The 22,788-nt window shown below is 33.0% G+C and overlaps 1 protein-coding gene across 1 annotated transcript in view; it reads left to right on the top strand.

Annotated features, from left to right (window-relative positions):
• LOC145299351 (uncharacterized) overlaps positions 1 to 22,788 on the top strand; it is a 348,674-nt gene that overhangs the window by 25,133 nt on the left and 300,753 nt on the right. The window lies entirely within an intron of this gene.

Here is a 22,788-nt window from a genome sequence, read left to right as displayed (position 1 = left end):
AGGAATGGAACAGACAGATGAGAAAAATGAGAGTGAGATAGATAGATAGATAGAACGTGAGTAACAAATAAAAAAGAATATATATATATATATATGTATGTATGTATATATATATAATATGCATATATAGAGACAGAGAGGGAAGAGAGAGAGATATGTTTCTGAGAGATAGACACATGGATATTCCCATGTGCACAAGTGTGTCTGAGTATGTTTGATAGTGAATATGTGCAAATCTGTTTCACCGTATGCGTATTTGCGAGTGCTTGCATTATGTGAGCTTATCTACTTGTGTGTGTGTGTGTGTGTGTGTGTGTGTGTGTGTGTGTGTGTGTGTGTGTGTGTGTGTGTGTGAATTACGAAGATAGCGTGGATTTTATCGTTTAAGTATCCGTTCCTGGCTCTTTCCCTTTCTTATATGGTAACAAATCTTTCGCCGGCATCTCCTTTCATGCTGATTTCAAATGAAAGTACGGGATGTCGGTGATGTGGATTAGGCTACCTACTTACTGATTAACTGTGCACACACAGGAATATACAAAAAAAAAGAAAAGAACTTCCCACACTCAACATATGACATTATATATAAAAAAAATGTACTTTCAAACTTAATCATATACCCAAACACACGATTTATATATATATATATATATATATATATATATATATATATATATTACTATTTCATGTATATATACGTGTAAATGCAATATCACAAACATCACTCAATAAATCCCGGTCCTGACATATCGATGACACCACTAATAAAAAAAAAATCTATATGATTTTTGTAAAGTTTTAACATTCAAACAGCACATCTAACCATATGAGCTTATTCGGATTATTAGCATTCAGATTAAAGTTATTTAAGTTCAGCGGCTGTTGTGAATTTTTAAAGCAATGCAAAACGTGAATTTTGTAGGTTGATAAATAAGTTATTTTTTGATGGGGAAAAATGCTCTCCAAGCATAGCAATAGCATCGGTGTTAATTAGAGTTTACTCCGTCTGAAACAACGATTTAATGATGCTGAACACTCGGGTCACACCAATTCGGCAGGTGTTCTGAAAATCATTTTGAAAAGGAAACGCCCAGTAACGCTGTTTTTTTTTACTCACGTTTCCACCATAGCAAGGCCTATTGCCATTCGGACGTAAGGGGCTATTATTTGGGATCATGCCTAGGAGAGATTAACAAGACGTTGGTTTACATTACATTTAAACTCCTGCATATTATTACAGTCAAGGAAGCATATAACAAGGAAAGAATTCAAACTAGCTGTTCGAGGGGAAAAAAACTATTAGACTAGAAATCTTTCTGGTAGTTAGGAAAATCAACAGTGAAGGGGTGAGATTTTGCTGCCAGGTGGGTCTGTCGGGGGTATGTACGTCGAGGGGACATAACGCAACGAGTTCATCAGAGCACATTCCATTAAAATATTTGTAAAACAGGCACAGCATTGCGGCGATGGGGCAGAGGTTGAAGCTTAGTTAATAGTGGGACTGATTAGATGGGAAACTCTTTTTTGCACCATATCCCAGATGGAGAGATTAGTGGTAGATGCACCAACCCAGGTGTGGCAACAATACTCCATGCATGGACGAATGGTAGCTTTGTAGATGTACAGGATACTTTTAGGTGTGAGGTGTTTTCTAGCACGATAGACGAAACCCACGTTCTTTGCAGAAGCCTTAGCAATGTCCTCAATGTATTTGTTTAAATTCATATTGCCTATGAATATTAAGCCGATGAGTTTGAAGGACAAATACTCAGGTAGGGTGTTATTTCTCATTGGTATCTGCAGTCGAAGAGACTTCTTGTAATTATTAAAGGAGAGCAGCTTAGTCTTACAAGCATTAAATGTTGCCATTTACTTATGGCCCCATTCCACTACGGTTTGGAGGTAATTTTCTAAAGATTCTGCTATTCTTAGATTTCTGTACATCGTTCATCCCTCGTGATGCGTTGTATCATTAGTAAATATACGCATCCCAAACACAATATTATCAGGGAGGTCGTTACTGAATATCCGGAATAATAGTGGTCCAAGATCGACCCCTGGGGCACTCCCGCATTAATATTATGCTGCTTTGGTGTACGTCTATCAATGACAACCTGGATGGTTCTATCGTCTAAGAAGAGTCTAATTATTTTTAGTATACGTCCGGTTATACCGTTGTTGATTGTAAACTGAAGTTGTGTGCGAAAGCAAGGAAGTTGAATATATCCGATACATTTTAATCGCCATGTTTCATGTAGATTTACCAATAAGAAAGCTATGGCCACATTGGTTTGCAGTCAATCAAATAAATTTTCAATGATTCAGGCCGTATCTTACAACGCAACAAAAAAGAGTTTGGTATAAAGTTTCTTGTCTACAAGGATCGAACGTATAACTGCACAATCTGCAGCCTTGCGTTTTCCCGCAGAGACAGGACACCTTGCCAGATTTTACGCACGAGTTTTTATCGCTTTTAATTGTAAGATTTGTGGTTATATATATATATATATATTTTATATATTATTTTAATTGGAATTCATTATTGAGATGAGTATTATTTATATTAATTTATTTATTGCGGACTATTATTCTCATCTTTTATAAGTTGTTGTTTCACGACGTTTCGGCTAACGGTTCCAGATAGGCATTGTCTGAAGATAGCGGTTTCAACCCTACCCAAAGCCGGCCAGAGGCTTACATGGCCAAAACGTGGTGAGACGACAACAACTACAGATGGCAGTAATTGCTGAGCATGCAATTAGGAGATTCGAAGTTCATATCCGTCGCGGTTACCGCCTGACGAAGACCAGAGGAATAGTTGGCCGAAACGCCGCGAAACAACAATCCATAAAGATGAGAATAATAGTCCGCAATAAATTAATTTTATATTTTTTTATTCCTTTATTTTTATTATTTTCTTTTAGCTAAAGTAAGTAGTAATATGATCTGATATTATTTGTATTTAATCTCGTTTCCTAAGCAGTGAGGGAATTATATATATATATATATATATATATATATATATATATATATATATATATATATATATATATATACAAAAGCATATTCTTTTCATTGTTTTGACTCTCGAGTATATATCCGACACAGTTAGATAAAATTAATCAACCGAGAACCACACCAGTCTACATGAAAAACATATAAGATATCAATGGATATGTGCCTGAGAATTAAAACAAGAGAAAGAATATGCTGTTGTCATAGCCTTATAGATGACACAATTTCTTACACACTACATACATTGATTCAAGTAAACTACTACAGCCTTCTCATGTATACATATATATCTGTATATATGTATGTATGTATGTATGTATGTATATTATTATCTAAATTTTTATCGATCTATCTCATTACAAATGTCGCATGCGGGTTTTTTAGTCGTATCGATCAGTTGATTGACCTGTCCTTTTTTCAGGTCTTCGTCATCATCGCACACCTTCCCTGATTAATCGACCGATTATTTACGAGAAGGTGTGATTCACAGCGTCAATCGAATATCGATTGACGTACTCCTCGTCACCAACACTTTGAAGTGCGTGAGGGAGGGGTGGTTTATATCACTTTGATATTCCAGGTCCGGTTTACCAGGAGATCCGCTTTTACCAGGAGATCACGCACACACGCGCGCGCACACGTACACAAACACATACACGCACACATACACACACTGGTATACACTTGCACTGACATAAGCCTTTGGAGTCGGGTTTTAAATCTAAGAACTAAACTAACCATGACACGACGAAACAGCTTCCTGTGCCAGAGCATAGAAATCCATAGCCCGGTGATAATGCGGTAAAAGGAACAAGTAACGAAACGTAAAATCATTTACAGTTATATATATATATATATATATATATATATATATATATATATATATATATATATATATATATAAAGCTGAATGTGTGTCTCTGGTCACGAATAGGCCCCTATATGGTTGACTATTTTAAAAAACTGATTACATATAATGATAGAAGATGTATCGAGACACAGAAATGGGTATGTTTGATCTGGCAGAACAGTGGTTCATTAAAATTGTGGGGTCTGCGTTCGCGCCTGGTCCATTAAGTATGGAAATAAAAAAATTAAATTTAAAACAAACGTTTACAAGTGTTTTTGATATAGATGTACATAAGAATACTTTGATAAGTATGTTTTAACTTAAATAGGGATGGTATAATAAAATTATAGGGTCTGCGTTCGCGCCTGGCCTCCATAGAATGGAAATAGGCACAAACTTTAATAAAGACTTTTCATATTTATCTGTGTAAGTATACTTTGATAATTATGTTTCAGTTTGAAGAAATACGGTATAATAAAATTATGGGGTGTTCGTTCGCACCTAACCTCCATAGAATGGAAATATGTCACAAAGTTTAACAAGGTTTTTTAATATAGATCCACAGAATATTGTGATAAATGTTTTAGTGTGAACAGGTATGGTATAATAAATGATGGGGTTTATCTATTTTATTTTTACTTTCATCATATTTTGCTTTGGTTTTGATACCCCCAAATTCAACCCAAATTTACAACCCTTCCTTTTCATAAGCTATCACACTTTCATAAATTAGAGTCCATTTTCTGTAGGCTGTTTTTGAACACAGTCAACGACGGGTACTTTTGCTAGTAAATATATATATATATATATATATATATATATATATATATATATATATATATATATATATATATATATACAAATTTATATATATATGTATAACGAATAAATGACAAAAACTATATTCCAAAATTCATGATGTTGACCATTTTATAATTTATTCCTTTAATTCAGTTGACATATACAATTCTCGACAGTATCTGTTTCGTAGCCAAAATCAATCACTTAATTATTGTATCAATCACTGAATCTATCATGCCCTTAACTCATCACACATATTGGAATAGAATTAATGGAAACATATTAAAGGTGTTTGCAGCTTCTTTTCCAATTTTCGGATTTTAATCATGTCAAATCGCACTTTATATCCTTTGACGAATTGATTGTTGCTATTTATTCTGATGAGTTATGGTCACAATAGATTCACTGATTTATATAATGATTAAGTGATTGATTTTGCGCTACGAAACAGATACTGTCCAGAATTGTAAATGTCAACTGAAATAAAGGAATAAATATTAAGATGGTCAACATCATAAATTTCGGAATATAGTACTTTGTCATTTATTCACTATATTGCTCTGTAATTACATTGAGTTTCTTGAATAAGGGTTGGTATATACTATAAGGAAATATATTTCTAAAGAAATATATGTATATAGCCGCACTGATGAGGTGTGAAACAGCGAAACAGTACTGTATGTGGGTTACTATATATATATATATATATATATATATATATATATACATGTATATATATATATATATATATATGGATAAAAATCAATACGAAAAATATATAAACATATATATTTCTTTAGAAAGTAACCTGGTTTTTCGAGTCGTCGAGAACATTAGCCTATCCTGTGTCGTGATCATGTAAATTTGATTATATTAATAAAATATATATTTTTCTTTTTTTAATTGGCACTCTCAATAACCTCGTTAAATTCATTAATTATCTCTCTTGTACGCCTTTAAGCCCGTATACATAAATATATATATATATATTGTGTGCGTGTGTGTGTGTGTGTGTGTGTGTGTGTGTGTGTGTGTGTGTGTGTTCAGAGGTAAGGAAACCAGTGAAGTATAACGCGCTTTATACAAGAGTGCTCAATACCGAATTAGAGCAAGGTATATTTTTATTTGTTTTCACATAAGCAGTAATATATTGCTACACAGTCATGAGCATGTTTCGGCCAAGCAGTTTTTTAGAAACTAGAGATCTTAGCTCCATTCAGAGAGCTTTAAACACAACATTGCGCAAAATGTGCTTTCATATAGGCAAGTTCGCCTGGAGAGGTCTCTAGTTTCTTTAATCTAGCTGACCGAAACATATATATTTCACTACACCGATGAAGACTGAAGGATCGGTCGAAAATTATGTACTCGTAAAAAAAGTTTTTTAATTTTTTTTCATAATATTATTTTGTATTTCATGCACATCGCCAATTGAAAACGAATAAAGAAAAGTTATAAGCTTTTATACTTTTCATAATCTTTTTGATACATTTCCATTCATATCTATATATATATATATATATATATATATATATTACTATATATATATATATATATATATATATATATATATAATTAAAAGAGAATTAAACACCACAAATATTTAGAAATATTTTATGAGAAGAAACAATATTAAACTTTGTTATTTTAACATAAGCAGAATGTAAGTTATCAGTTAAATAGTAGAATATTTGAGGAGAATTAAAGGTAAACTAGTAAAAGTACTTGTCTGGGAAAGAAAGCCAAGTAATCAGCCTTTTCAAAAAACAAAAATTACCCCCAAATTTGTTTTTTTGTCAGGATCACACTAAAAACACGTGTTAAATGTGCATATATTTTCTCGAAACGTAAAACATTCAATTGTGGAGGTGATTTATAGCTTTTAGCTTTACTGGTAGGTTAAAATTAATAAATATTTATTATTTCATTATTGTATTATCAGCAGTGGAAGATTTTGTTTCAAATAAAAGCAAATAAAATAAAAGATAAACCAAGCATCGATTTTGGCATCGAAAAATAGGTACACATATTTCCGATTTCGATACCAATTCTGATACCACCAAAATTTCCGACTTTTCCTACTCCCGATCCCAATTCCGATTAATCATTCCAACACTAATATATATATATATATATATATATATATATATATATATATAGTAATATATATATATATATATATATATATATATATAGTAATTTATAAAATATATATGGCGATTAAGCTACACTGAATATTCTGCGTTTCATCCACTTATAGGATTCGTCAGGCTTATGCGCGAATTCTGTGGTTGTTTTTTGTTTTTATATATGTTAAGGATTTCTGGTTAGCCAATCAGCTTTCTAGTATCCACCGCGCCCCTTCCTATCAGCCAATGGGCATGCATTTTATCGAACAAAGGATATGTTTTAGAGCTAGGTTAGTGGTTTAAGGTAGATCTTTTTTTTTCTGACGAATCCTATAAGTGGGTGAAACGCAGAATATTCAGTGTAGCTTAATCGCCATATATATTTTATAAATTACTAACTAGCTCTACCTACGTATTGAGCACTTTTGAAGTAAATACTTAAAGTTTACGCACAAATCTATACTTTCGTATATTGAATTTATGTGAGTAAATGAAGTAGTTATATATATATATATATATATATATATATATATATATATATATATATACAGGGTGACCCCCCAAAAAACTAAAGCTAAATAGAGGCCATCTAGAACATATGCTGTAGAACGGAGAAAAAAAAGCCAAAGACCCTAGTGTTTTGATGTGATATTTTGAATATAATAAACTAGTTATGACCAAAGTTTCATTTCATTTGGACAAAACACTAAGAAACGGGGCCTAATTAGAGTTGGGGCCCATTTGGGGGGGGGGTCACCCTGTATATATGGCAAGCGCTCAGCTGAGCTTCAATTTATGGTCCTCCCTCAAGAAAAACACTCGTCTAGCCCAAACCATTATCAATAATTTCCCACACTCTTTATCTGTGCATAAACCTAAATGTACTTCCATGAACAAAGCTTTTTTCTTAGAACTGCAGTACTGCACGCATGTGGAACACTCTCCCGATTGTCTGCTTTCTAGCTGACTACAATCTGATTGTCCTCAAGTCCAACATAAACAAATTCTTGATGAACCGTCCACCTAAGTAATCCAATTTACAAAATTCGCACTACTTATGTTTACTACGCTATAATTACATTGAATAATGTATACCCATTAACCCTTAGCCTCGAGTGGCCTCCGGGCCTTGATAAGGGGTGATTAAAAATATATATATGTGTGTGTGTGTGTGTGTGTGTGTGTGTGTGTGTGTGTGTGTGTGTGTGTGTGTGTGTGTGGTGTCAGAATTTCCTGTAAAAAATGTTTTAAAACATAGAAAAGGGAAACAAAACCTATAAAAAAAATGGAGGGAAAGAAAAGATGAATGAAAAGAGGGAAGAAACCGTGATAAAATCGAAAATAAAGAATAAAAAGATGAACCAAAACTAATTAATTAATTAAGAGAGAAACAAGAGGGAAAAAAAAAGAACGAAATAACATGAAAACGCAAGAATTTTTTTAAAAAACTAGAAAGTAAAACAAAAGTAAAAAAAAAAACAAGAATCGACAACGAACGAAAATAAATTTTTTAAAAATCCGAAACTCTTCCATATTCTGAAGACTTAAAAAATCTGCCGCTCAAAACCTTCGAAGGAAATTCTTGATTAATGACTGCAACTCCGACTCGCTGTGATCTTTTAGCTTATTACCGAACATTAAAGCGAAAACAAGGTCAAATGCACCTTTCATGTTCCTCCTTAATCGACGTCGAGAGGAGATGGGATCAGATTCGCACTGAAACTCATCAATCACGCAAAAATATAGGTGTGAGAAAAACATGAAACACACATTTGCTTATTTTTACTTAAGTTTCGAAAAAAAAAGTACAAAATCTTGTATATGTGTTATATGCAAACACACACAAGCACACACCCACATCTGTGGGCGCCAATACAAACACATAAGGCGATGAAAAAAGTATATGAGGATTCTTTAATGGAAACTTTTCCATATAATGAAAAACTGCATGTGAAGCTTACATTCAAAAGGAAAAGATATTGATAATAGAAAAAGATATCAAACACACCATATGCGTGCACACACACACACACATAAGAAGTCATGGGGACATATACCCGAAAGAACAGTCGGAAACAAATCATATACCATCCACTATGACTATGCAATCCCTACAGCCACATACCTAGAAAACGGAGCTATAAAACCCGACATTGTAATATGGGACAAGAAGGAGAAGGAAGCAACCTTGGTGGAAGTTAGTGTCCCAAATGATGCTGGGTTAAACAGAGCTGAGAGGGAAAAGATTACTAAATACCAGGGTCTTATGTATGACATGAAAAGAAACTGGAACCTTAAGAAGATCTCTATCATTCCAGTAATTATAGGAGCAACCGGACTTATGAAAAAGAATTTTACAAACTATCTTACAAATATACCAGGTAAACCAAGTGCAAAGGAGATTCAAACAATTGCACTTAAAGGGACGGTTAGAATCTTAAAAAGATCTCTCGGTTGGAGTGTCTAAAATAGCAGGTGTATGTTTGGCATCTGGTAGGATGCCCCATCCCTGGCTTAAACAAAATGATAAGAAAAATGAAAAAATAGAGAGAAACACATACACACACACGTATATATATATATATATATATATATATATATATATATATATATATATTGAAAATAAATAAATAATTGTCATAATTCTTTTTCTATCTTTTGCAAATGATTCAAATTTTAGTATTTTATTATGGATGATAACGACTACCAGTTCTCAAAATTTCAGTTTTCACAGTTGTTATTTCTAACAAATATTAGGTTTTAAAATTTTGTCTCTTAGTTTTAGACGCTATATATACTAGCAGTTCAGCCCGAATTTGATTGAGCCCTATGTAATGTTCAGCACTTTATCTGCATATATATATATATATATATATATATATATATAAATGTCAGATGTAGATTACCTGGGTATGATTCAAATTTTTTAATATATATATATATATATATATATATATATATATATATATATATATGTGTGTGTGTGTGTGTATTAAAAAGTTTGAATCATACGCAGGTAATCTACATCTGACATTTAAAGGGTTTCCACCCAAAATTGGCGAAGGAGTTTGGTAGAGTTTGCAAAGGTCAACTCTTTCAATTTTGACTTCACAGCCAAATTTTCGCTCCAAAACTGATTAAAAAGCTTGCTGCATGTCCAAATAACCTTTATGTAAAATTTCAAATGTTTAGACCCAAAATTGACTGAATAGTTTACTAGGGACCACAAAAGCAAAATCTTTTTAACTTTGACTCCTTGGCAGACAAATTTTCGGTCAATAATCGATTAAAAACTTGCCCTGTGTCAGAATACATTTTATGTAAAAATTCAAACGTTTAAACCAAAAATTGGCTGAGTAATTTGGTAGAGACCCCAGAGGTCAATTTTTTTTAACTTTGACCCCAATTTTTACCACTTAATATTTGTTATTTTGAGCTCAAATCAAATTAAAAAGTTTGATCTATATCCAAGTTAACTACATCTAAAATTTCAAGTGTTTATACTCAAAATTGGCGGAGGAGTTTAGTAGACTTTTCAAAGGTCAATTCGTTGAACTTTAACCCCTTGACAGCCAATTTTTGGCCAAAAACCGATAAACAAATTCCCAAATCTTAATACCCCTTATGTCAAATCACGAGTCTGTAGACTGAAAATTGACATAGTAGTTTCGTAGAGAAATATACACACACAAACACAAACAATTTCACTTTTATAGATATAGAGAGAAGAGAAGAAAGACTGTGTTTAAGATCGCCAAGCCCAAATATCAGCTGGCGTGATATTGTAAAGAAAACCGTGCAAATTATTTATCGTAATATATCATAATCAATAGAGGACTGAACCTATGCATACACAATCTGTATAAATTAAAATATCATGTTTAAGCGTATTGAACGACCGGGCAAGGCCGGTCGGCCAGATAATATATATATATATATATATATATATATATATATATATATATATATGAACTTAAATATAGTCTTTCTGTGTCAAGTTATTCGACAGAAGAAATCACTTTGTATGAGCAAGCAATGAATCCGTTTGATCTTCCCAATTACTTTTAATCGCAACGATTAACCTAACGACTCCTCTTTTTTGATCGCGGTAAACTTCCGTTCAACCATAATAATAATAATAAACAACCCGGCTTCTTACCGTAGATATTACCGTTCCAAAGACGGCATCACCTGTATTGAAACCGTCTTCCATCGCCTCCACCATCTACACTACCGCAGACCACAAGCCGCGTCTTAGCTAGCCTCGTTCTTTTAGCTAATAGCTTAGCCAGCGTGTATCTAACTTGATCCTTGTTGGATCACCCAGTTATCGTCGTCGTCGTCGTCGTCGTCATCATCATCATCATCATCAGCTTTACATGCTGTCATGTGTTGGACGACTTTTAGAAACCGTTGATGCTACAATTCTGAAGATGGCATCAACCGTATTAAAACCGCTCTCTGACTATCTGGAGACCACAAGACGTGTCTTAGCTAGACTCGGCCTCCTAGCTTACAGTTTTGCCGGCATGTATGCAGCTCCGAAAAAGGTCGACAGGGCTGTGTAGACATTTGTTGCAGGCCAGAGTGGTATTTCTTTAGAGCACTGGCTTTTCAAATTCTACTTACCAATCCTTGCGTCACTTCATTCCAACGTTGGGAGGGGGGATAAATAAATCCTACTTGATCTTCGTTGGGTCACTCAATCATCATCATCACCATTATCATTATCATCATCCTCATTATCATTATCAGCGCCTTAACGCCTGTGTTACGAACTGTGGAATGTTGGACTGCGTTTAGAAGTGTACTTCCAAATAACATATCTTCGGTCAAGTTTTTATATATTCCTTGTTCTCTCGGTTTCATTCTCATCACATTTTCGTATGTTTTATTTCATCTTTCTATCTCAACTGACCATTCTACCTCAACTGCTCTGCATTTACTAACTCAAGAACTCATTTGTTTTTTTGTCAATATCACCAAACTAACGAAGTCCCCTATTTTCCACCCCCCCCCTTTACGGTCCAGATTTTATCTACCTCTGAGATTATCAGTTATAAACTTGACGTTAAAACTCACGGTACACGCTCATCATATCATGCTCATAGCATTTTTCTCCATGCAACACGTGGCCAATCATGTCTGTTTTTATATTCTTTTTGGCTAGCTTGCTGCAATAACCCATGATGTGGTTTACTGTTTCGTTTTTAGATCCACATACTCTACATTTACCCTTTCTTATGAGTTGTCAATCTTAACTTTTGTGTAGTTCATTCTGATCATTATTTTGTGATTAAATTTTACTTTTAAATATTCTTTATTTTATTGCTTTACATTATTGTGTATTTTTCGGTCACAGTGTAGTGTCTGTTCTTCAGATGCTGCACTTCAATTTCTTGTTCTCTGTCAGTGGAGAAGTCCTTCACGACTGAGACAATTTTTAATTTTTGTTCCTTTTCTCGACGTTAAAAAACGACCCTGGTGTCTAACTCTGTCCCGTGAAGAGGCATTGTAAATAGGAATATGTAAATAAGTAGAGGTGAAAAAGACAAATGTAGAGATTTGAAAATGGGCACTCATTAATTTCCGGATTGTGCCGAGTGTACCTGTAAATTCTCAGTACATAATCTAATTTGCGCTTAAAAGATGTTGTCATATATATTATGAATTCGCTCTGAATATGAGAACGAGGTTGAACTTGAAAACCTAATACGTTTTTAATGCTAAAAGGATGTTGAACCATCGTAATTTAACTCGGTCTCAGTAAACTAACGTTTCCGGTAAGGTTATTCATTTTGTCATTCATATTCATTTTTATAATCGAATTCGTTTTTTTTGTTTATTATTATTATTATTATTATTATTAGTAGTAGTAGTAGTAGTAGTAGTAGTAGTAGTAGTAGGTATTTATTTATTTGCTTCCCCACGTAAGCAAAATATGACACAAGGTCGTTTTTATATGAGGTGAAGGTGGAGGGGAGAGGAAGGGGATGGTACATATAGGGTTGGCCCTACATGTACCAACAACCAATTGCCACAAGGGTAATGGTCACAAAGTACAGCATCTGCCGGAACAGATACTACACTTTGCTCCCAGCAAATGTGCCAGGTAAGTAGTAGTAGTAGTAGTAGTAGTAGTAGTAGTAGTAGTAATAATAATAATAATAATAATAATAATAATAATAATAATAATAATGTCTCACAAGGAGCTTTCACACAGGACACCAAAGATCTCATTGAATACAGCCTGTGGTGTTCTCTGGAAGCTAAGTGACAACAAGTTCGTACTTATTAGGAGTTCTCACACAGATCATCATCAGATAATAACTGATAAAAACTGATAGCGTTCCCTGGATCCTTGGTGACAAGTTTCCCCATATTTCCAATACAGTCCTCTTTCGGTGACCTTCGCAAATGATTTTGCGTTATCGCAACTGTCACTTACCATTTATTTCTCACTAGCAATGTCCATTGGCTTTCACTGGAATTTGGGTGATTATAAGCCTCCCAAAAGTCCCAGTCTTCAGTGGAGGTATGGTTAGTGTTTGTCGTCTTCGGTCTTTCGATCCGCCTTGTGTCTTTATGATTATTTTGTGTGGCGTTAATCGACGCGACACCACTATTCTTACAATTTTGCGGTTTCAGTTACTTTGTTTCATGTAGTGTTTCTTTTCTATCTTTTTCTTTTAGTTTTTTTTACAGTTTTAATATGGCTGATTCTCGTTTCTAGTTGATGTGAAGCAGTTTCGACGTGTGATAAGATTTCAGATGTTTTCAGCAATAACGTCAGCTGCATACTTTCAGTCTTCCCCTTGATTCCAATTTCTCCTGATTTTTGAAGAGGTCCTTGGTGCTCCCAGCATTAGTAGTATTATCAGTAATAGTAGTAGTAGTAGTAGTAGTAGTAGTAGTAGTAGTAGTAGTAGTAGTAGTAGTATTTTATAGTAGATTCTCTTTTTGGATGCATTTAATTCATTTTTTCTTGAATATCAGACCAATTCCTCAAGTATAGACAATCAAGCTATACCTTTTGCAAAATTAGAAAAGAAATTGCCTCCTCGGTCTGATAGAGCAGTTTATGATAGCTTTTCGTTTCTGTCTCAAGCGTTTCAATTCCAATGGGAATAACATTGACTTCTTTACCTTTCCATAGTCTAACTAATTTCTATTTGAGATCTTGATATTTATTTTTTCATATTCTTCCGCTTGCATTATGGTATCTAAAAGAGCAGGCTATGTCAATAATTGAGCAAATTCTCTTCTTTTTGTTTAGAAAAATCATGTCAGATTTGGGTTGTTCAAGGATATTATCAGTTTGTATGCGCATGTCTCAAAGAAGTTGAATATTGTCGGTTTCCCGTACCACTTCTGGTTTATGCTCATACCATTTCTCATTGGGTTCTAATTCAAAGAGTTTGCATATATATTCTAGTGTATGAACTAAGCGACTTTGTCGTGTGTCCATTAAATTATACACTGAATAAATTTAGATTAGTATAAATATATAAAATATAGATACAATAGAAAACGTTATATGAAAGTTTAACCCGAGAAATAGTGATCCCTTTAGACTCCATGAATTGAACTTAATCAAAATAAAACAGCGATAAAACTAGTTAAAATTATTAAGGGCTCATTCTTTTATTAAATGATTCTCCCCTCCATGATCTACATCAATGATCTTCTAAATCACATCTTTAAATCATTCGTAGACATTTATGCTGACGTCACTACCATCTATGGCAGACATCAAAGGCCGTAAACAACGAAGTTTCATCTGATTTTTTTCTCCTCTGATTTTGAGCACGTGCTACAGTATAGGGAAAGAAGTGACTGGTTACTTTTAATGCATCTAAAACCAAGTTTCTATCTTTATATCATCAATGCTCTGATCCTCATCTGGCATCAATTGAAAGGAATGGCTCTCGTTTTGGGGAGGCTCCATGTTTTGGCAAGCTTCTGGATCTGACCTTTACTCCTGATTCGAGATGGAACACGTACATCAAATCCGTTGCCAAGATCGCTGGAAAAATGGCGGGATCCTTCTCTCTATCCAGAAGATATTTCACTGCTGATGCAATTCTCTACCTACATAAGAGCCAGGTAATGTCCAAGGATGGAGTATTGTTGTCACACTTGGGCAGGAGCTGCTAGAAAGACTTATCCTGCCTTGACAGAGTTCAAAATAGACTTCGTATCCTTGTAGGGGATGGCCTTTTCTCTTCTCTGCAACCTCTTTCTCACAGAAGAGACGTTGCGAGCCTGTCTCTACTTTATCATTATTTTCATGGCAAGTGCTTTTCTGAGCTCCAATCTGTGGTCCCACCTAGCTAAACTTTCACGAGAAAAACTCATCTAGCTGAAACCACTATAAATAATTTCCCCACTCTTTATTTGTGCCTAATCCTAAACGTAGATTCCATGAATAAAGCTTCTTTCTTAAAACTGTACACCTGTGGTACTGCTTTCCATTTGCCAGCTTTCCAGCTGACTACAATATGGTCGTCTTCAAGTCCAACATAAACAAGTTCTCGATGAGCCGTTCCTCTTAAGTAATCCAATTTTACCAAATTTACACTTCTAACGATTACTATAATAGTGTCCCATTGACAACGGTTAACTATTTAAACCTTGTCCTCGAGTGGCGCCTGGGTCTTGATAAGTGGTAACTCCTATGTAAAAAGAAAGATATTTGGAGTAATCCTCCATACAAATAATAATCAACATTATTAAAAGATAATACACACTAAATAATTAAATTACATGTTACCTAAATTGAAAGAGAATATTCCTAATTGCCTGATTTAAGTCACCAGAAATCCCACAGTTTCACATTATCGTTAGTAAATAAGTGACCAGCGGTTGATATATTGAGGGAGTTTTGAGGAACCGGAAGTTTCATTACACTTCCGGTTCATACCTATCGTAACAAGGGTTCTAACGAAAAGTTCTAATGTTTTTACCCGTTTTAAATACTGCCGATTTTGCTATATCATTTTATAGAGATTTTGCCGGGAATATATACTTTAGCATTTATAATGGTCGTTTAACAACAACACCAAAACTAAAAAATATATATATATGCTCTCCTAAATGTAAGAATTTATTTTTAAAAATGTTATTGATGTGGCTCTAAAGAAAACTCCTAAAGACAGACGCGAACAACAGGGTACGGTAGAAAGAATATATTGTACAAAGAAAGTAAATACAAAGAATATATATATATATATATATATATATATATATATATATATATATATATATATATATATATATATATATATATATATATATATAATCCGGGGTTAATATTTTCCAGGGGTAAAGTCAATAAAATTTAACGGCAAGTTATACTTTACTTTATATTTTTACATAAGAAGTAATATATTGCTACACAGTCATGTGCATGTTTCGGTCAGCTACTTACGAGAAACAAGAGGCCTCTTCAGGCGATACAGCAGTTACAAATTGTAAACTTTGCTTTCGTATTAGCTGTATTGCCTGAAGTGGTCTCTAGTTACGAATAACTAGCTGGCCGAAACATTTTCATGACTGTGTAGCAACATATTACTGCTTATGCAAAAACTAATATATATATATATATATATATATATATATATATATATATATATATATATATATATTATTCACCGTATAATTTAGACTGCATATTCAATAATTAATAATTAACTGTTCATTAGAAATTAAAAACGTTTTTTAGTAGTGTTCTCATTCCATAATTAGTTAAATTTACTAAAAAAAGTAATTTACCTATGGTGCTAACCGTTTTACCGAGACTATATAATGTATAATAATCGGTCCATAATATTTAAAAGAAAAAAAAAAACATTATATACCAGAGACGTTCCAAAAGTAATGCCTCCTATTTTTATTCCGACCGAATGAATCAGTTGAGTTTGCAAATTGTATAGTTATGGTGACTGAACTTATGCATTCATAATCTTGAAGTGTTATCTCTTTGTAGCAGATATTGACGGTGTGAGACACTAAGAAAGCAGGCCCTGTATATAGAAAAATTAATTTTGGAGCACAAAAGTCGCTCATTTTAATGGTACCACTGCTGGTTTCGCAGCTCTTTAACTTTCTGAGTAAAAAATAAAAACGAAACATTATTTTTGGAATGACCCTCGTATATACACACTTTATTTTTTATATATATATATATATATATATATATATATATATATATATATATATATATATATATATATATATGTTGCATGTATCAGAAATCGCTTAAAACAATTGTTTGCGATCGTAGGTTTTATGAAAGCTTATATAATGTATTTTATTTAAAAACTATATTAACAAACGTAGTTATATAAATGGGGAAACCCTAACCTAAAGACGACCCTCCCTTGATTAGTTCTAAGATGTTACCTAACGACTTCTCGTTTTCTCATTTTTCTAATTTTGGTGCTAATTGACTTAACACAATTTTCCCATTTAGCACTAAAGCTAAACAGATAAATTGCCTTGCTGCATATAGAACTTGTCATTAGTCGATCGTATACACGGACAAAATTGAAGGCTGACACCTAGTGAAACTAAAGATAAAATCTGATAGCTTATTTAAAAAACGAAAAAGAAAAACATGAAATTAAAATATCTAAAAATATTAATTAGAAGTTTAGTCACATTTTCAAAAACAATATTTTTGGAGTAAATTTGAAATTTTAGAAAAACAAAAATATTTTAAAAATATTTATTATTAAGAGATTAAAATAATTTTTGTGTTTTATTTTCACATATTTCGATGTATTAGTCCCAAACGGTCAGCCCTTCATGGAGAGAAAAAAATCTACGTAGGTTATACTGGCGGCTGTTGTCAGTCTAAAATAGACTTTTACATGTTGGAGCGTTGGAGCGAAAGAAATATTTACTGAATTTATTGTAATGTGTACTAAATCCGTGGAGTTTGGTTTCGCTGATATTATGTACTGTCAGGCCTACGTAGTTTCAATGGGGAGTCCGTTGGCCCCAACTTTAACTGATATCTTTGTCGCTTATTACGAATCTGTTCTGTTTAATTCTGGAACGATACCCACTACATATTTTAGATATGTTGATGACACTTTTGCTATGTTTTCATCGCAAGATGGAGCGTCAGCATTTTTCAATAGGTTGAACTCTAAAGTTCACTATGGAAAGTGAGAAGAATAACCTTCCTCCCTTCTTGGATGTTCTTGTTGAACGTTCAAGAGGGGGCTTCCTCATTACCATTTATAGGAAGCCGAAATACTGGCTTGTATGTGACCTGGTCTTCTTTTGTACCTAAATCACGTAAGGTCCACCTAATTAATACACGGCTACGTAGAGCCCTCATGATATGTTCATCTAACATACTAGACTCCGAACTTGATAAAATCAGGGAAATATTTACAAATAAAGATTATCCATTAGACCTTATTGATAATTGCATTGACAAAAAGGCTGATGATTTTAAATCCCCTAAAATGTCCGGGCCTGTGTAGTGACCGGTTTATTCAAAACTACCGTGCATAGAGGATAAAAGTACTAAATTTTTTAAACAGATTGTTAGAAGTCTTTCTAGTTGCTTCTACTCTGTTTCCTTGCGTGCGGTACGCTTACGAGACCTGATATTTCTTCTTTTCGCAAGGATATGTCGGGCGAACATTTTAGCATTCGTTAACTCGTATAAACTAGCACATTCCATCTTAGACTAAATAGGGGTGGGGTATGATCTGGTAGTCTCCCTTCTTCTGCAGCCTTGGACTTTGCTATTGGTCAGCATCTGGTTAATAATCCATGCTGTGTATAAAATAGAGCGGTTCGAGGTGTTACATAGATCAAACTCCAAAAACCAAAATACTTTATTTCGGCTCGAAAACCTTTATGCCGGTAAAAGGAGACGACAAAAACGTTATATCTTTTCTCTCGTGTTTTTTGTCCCTCGTTGTGTCAATTTTTATCTGTTTTAAACGTCGTATACACAGATTAAAATCTATTTAAATCGTTTATTTTCTTTCTTCAATTCTTGGCACTTCTGAATTCCTCTTTAATTCGTCAATAATATTGTTTCTCTTGTTATCGACTTTCTCCTGAAGAGATGATAGCTGGAAGAGCCCTCTACAAATTTCCGCATATTTTATTTAAATCTTTATATAAGTTTTGTACTTTCATATATATATATATATATATATATATATATATATATATATATATATATATATATATAACATTCCTCTTTAATTCATCAATAATATTGTTTCCCTTGTTATCGACTTTCTCCTGAAAAGATGATAGCTGGAAGAGCCCTCTACAAATTTCCGCATATTTTATTTAAATCTTTATATAAGTTTTTACTTTCATATATATATATATATATATATATATATATATATACATATATATATATATATAATAAACATTCCTCTTTAATTCATCAATAATATTGTTTCCCTTGTTATCGACTTTCTCCTGAAGAGATGATAGCTGGAAGAGCCCTCTACAAATTTCCGCATATTTTATTTAAATCTTTATATAAGTTTAGTACTTTCATATATATATATATATATATATATATATATATATATATATATATATATATATATATATATATAATAGTTATACATACAGGTATTTCCAGGTAAAAAAAAACATATTGCTGGGCGGGGGGGTCACATACTATTTAAGATACATTAAATATCATAAGTTGTGACGATTTTCCTGAAAGCTGATCATATTTGTGATTTTTGGAAGCATAAAACATAGTCATCTTCGTCTATGAAATGCGAACAGAAAAATAAAATCTCATAGCGTAAAGGGAAATAACTCAAAGCTTAGATGAAAACTTGCTTCCGTTTTTAAACGCAGGTGATGTTGGTTATACTAATAATTTAAAATAGATTAAATGTAAATTAAATTAAAAATAAATTATATAAATCCACGTTATATAATATTTCTTTAATGTAAAATGCAAATGAGATAACCTCTTGAATGTTGATTTATTTTAAATAAATCGTATATTTAGAAATCATGCCGGATTAAATGTATGTTTTCAGTATTGAAATCTATTTGTTAAAAAATGTAACATATATATATATTACTCAAATTGTGAACAAACAAACAAACAAACAGGAATTGCCCAGTTGTAAAATACGCTTAAATATTTTATTTTAATTCATGCAAATTTCGTATTCATTATTATAAAACCAATTTTCTATCGATTATGATTATATATTATAATATATATTGTATGTGCCATCAGCTAGAACAGAAACCAAAATATATTTCCATATTCGTTAGCATATAACCTAAATCCATACTTACACAGAAACCGGAAAAATTAACGGAGTTTAACCAACGCATGCGCAGAAAAACAAACGAGTACAGTAGACATTAGAGGCCAAGGTCAATGTTTTTTTTGGGGGGGGGGCTTTATCAGCTAACCAAACCCAATGTGTACTACAGGTCTAAATATCCTGTATATAAAATTTCAACATGCTCATGACTGTGTAGTATATATATATATATATATATATATATATATATATATATATATATATATATATATATGACTACTTAATTTAATCACATAAATTAATATACGAAAATATAATTTTATGAGTAAATTTTCAGTATTTACTTCAACAGAGCTCAATACATAGGTAGAGCTAGGTAGTATATATTTATAACTTACTATATATATATATATATATATATATATATATATAAGTGAAAGTGTCTGTCTGTATGTCTGTGTGTGTACATTTCCTTACGCATTAACTCAATTTAAGCCTACAGACTCGAAATTTGATATACAGGGTACTAAGATTTGCGAAAATTGATGCGATTGGTTTTCGCGCGGAAATTTTGCGATTAAGGGGTCAAAGTTCAACGATTTGACCTTTGAGAACTCTACCAAACTCCTCCGACAATTTTTGGTCTAAACAATTTAAATTTTAGATATAGATTCCTCGGACATGGATCTAACTTAATAACTTGATTTAAGCCCTAAACAATAAATTTTAAGAGGTTATAATAGGGGTCAAATTTAAAAAAATTGACCGTTTTTTTTGTTTTGTTTTATTTTTGCTCAGCATATACCTCAAAACACCCGGGCAACGCCGGGCACCCATGCTAGTATATATATAAAGGCGAGAAAAAAGAGATAAAAAAGCATAAAGTGACGCATAATTTTATGCCATTTCTAGCTTTGTTTTTCTCTTGATAAAGTCCGTGCAACAGTTGGCGAAACGTTGAATGTTTTCCATATCTCTATTTTTTACTCATATATATGTGTGTGTGTGTGTGTGTGTGTGTGTGTGTGTGTGTGTGTGTGTGTGTGTGTGTGTGTGTGTGTGTGTGCTAAACGATTAATTAATTAGTTAAAGGAGACATTTAATGTAGAGAGAATGTTCACGAATTCGACGGTGCTGAAATGTATACTCGACAGCCAATTAATATCTATCGACACTTCAATTTTTACTTATGTTCGGGACGGCGCCGTCCCCACATACCCCAAACAACACCGTTTCTTTAACGTTCGCAGACATCACATTCTGCTAGTTATCCATTGCCACAATTGCTTTAAAATTCCAGCTTACTTCAACGAAGCTGTTCAGTGTTATATGACAACTCACTGAAGTTGCTGTACCAATTCTTACCCTGTCTTTGTGAATACAGAATGCAGAACAATAGAAATCGGTAGAAATTCTGCCGTACAAAATCTAATTTATAAACGGCTATATGTCTGTCTGTCTGTCTGTCTGTCTTCCTCCATATTTTCAAACTCTATCTCCACCGAAACTAAAAATCGCAGAGCGGCGGTAGAGGCCTCAAATGATTGGATTTTTACGGACTTTTCTTTTATGGGTCTTTAGCCGGTTAAAATAGTTTTTATGGGGTTAAAATAGTTTTTAATGGGTTAAAATAGTTTTTAAAGGGTTAAAATTGTTTTAAGGGTTAAAATAGTTTTTAAGGGGTTAAAAATGGGTTAAAATTGAAAAAAATCGTTATACATTTTGAATATTCATCTTATTTTTTTTTTTTAATTTTTAATAAGTTCATGTGTATGTCACGTTGGTACAGTGGTAACGACACGAGTTTCGTATGGTTGTGTTTTGATTTCAATTTTCGCTAGTGGTACCCATATACTTTGTTTTACTTTTGAAATTACGACTCTATAATAAAATATCATATTTAAGCGTATTTTATGCCCGGACAAAGCCGGGCGCCCACCCACCTTTCCTAGCCTAATATATAAAAGACTATATGTCTGTCTCCATATTTTCAAGCTATCTCCTCCGAAAGTACAAGTCGCAGAGCAGCGCCAGGAGCCTCAAATGATTCGACTTTTACATACCGTTCTTTTATGGATCCATAGCTGGTTAAAAAAAATGTTAAGGGGTCAAAAATAGGGCAAAATTGAAAAAATCGTTATATATTTTGTACATCCATCTTAGTTTATTTTAACCAGTACATATGTGTGTCACGTTGGTACAGTTGTAACGTCACGAGCTTTGAATGCTACAATGTTGCTTGTGGCTTCGATTCTAGCTAATGGCAACCAAATACTTTTTTTTACTATTGAAATTACGACCCTATAATAATATATATGAAATCTTGACAAATTAAAATATCGGCTTTAAGTTTATTTTACCACCGGGCAAAACCGGGCGCCCCTCCCTTTGCAATCTAATATATAAAAGGTTATATGTCTATCTGTCTATCTGTCTCTATATTTTAAAACTCTATCTCCTCCGAACTAATACATATGTGATTTCATTGTTTTCATATTTTCGCAGTTTATGGATCGTACTAACACAGCACATCAAATCCAAACATAACTCTAATACAACTAAGTAATACGCAATATTAAATTTAATTATTTATATACTTCTGCAGTTTATGGATCGTACTATTTAGATGGGATTTTTAAGTTGACTTATATTTTTATAGATTTTATGGATTTAATTGTTAGGTGAACGACCAGAATAGTTAAAG

This window comes from Euprymna scolopes, chromosome 2 (genome assembly GCF_053919585.1).
Source record: "Euprymna scolopes isolate OS-2025 chromosome 2, ASM5391958v1, whole genome shotgun sequence".
NCBI lineage: Eukaryota > Metazoa > Mollusca > Cephalopoda > Sepiida > Sepiolidae > Euprymna > Euprymna scolopes.
The sequence above is the reverse complement of the archived record's forward strand: the minus strand, read 5'-3'. Positions and strand labels throughout refer to the sequence as shown.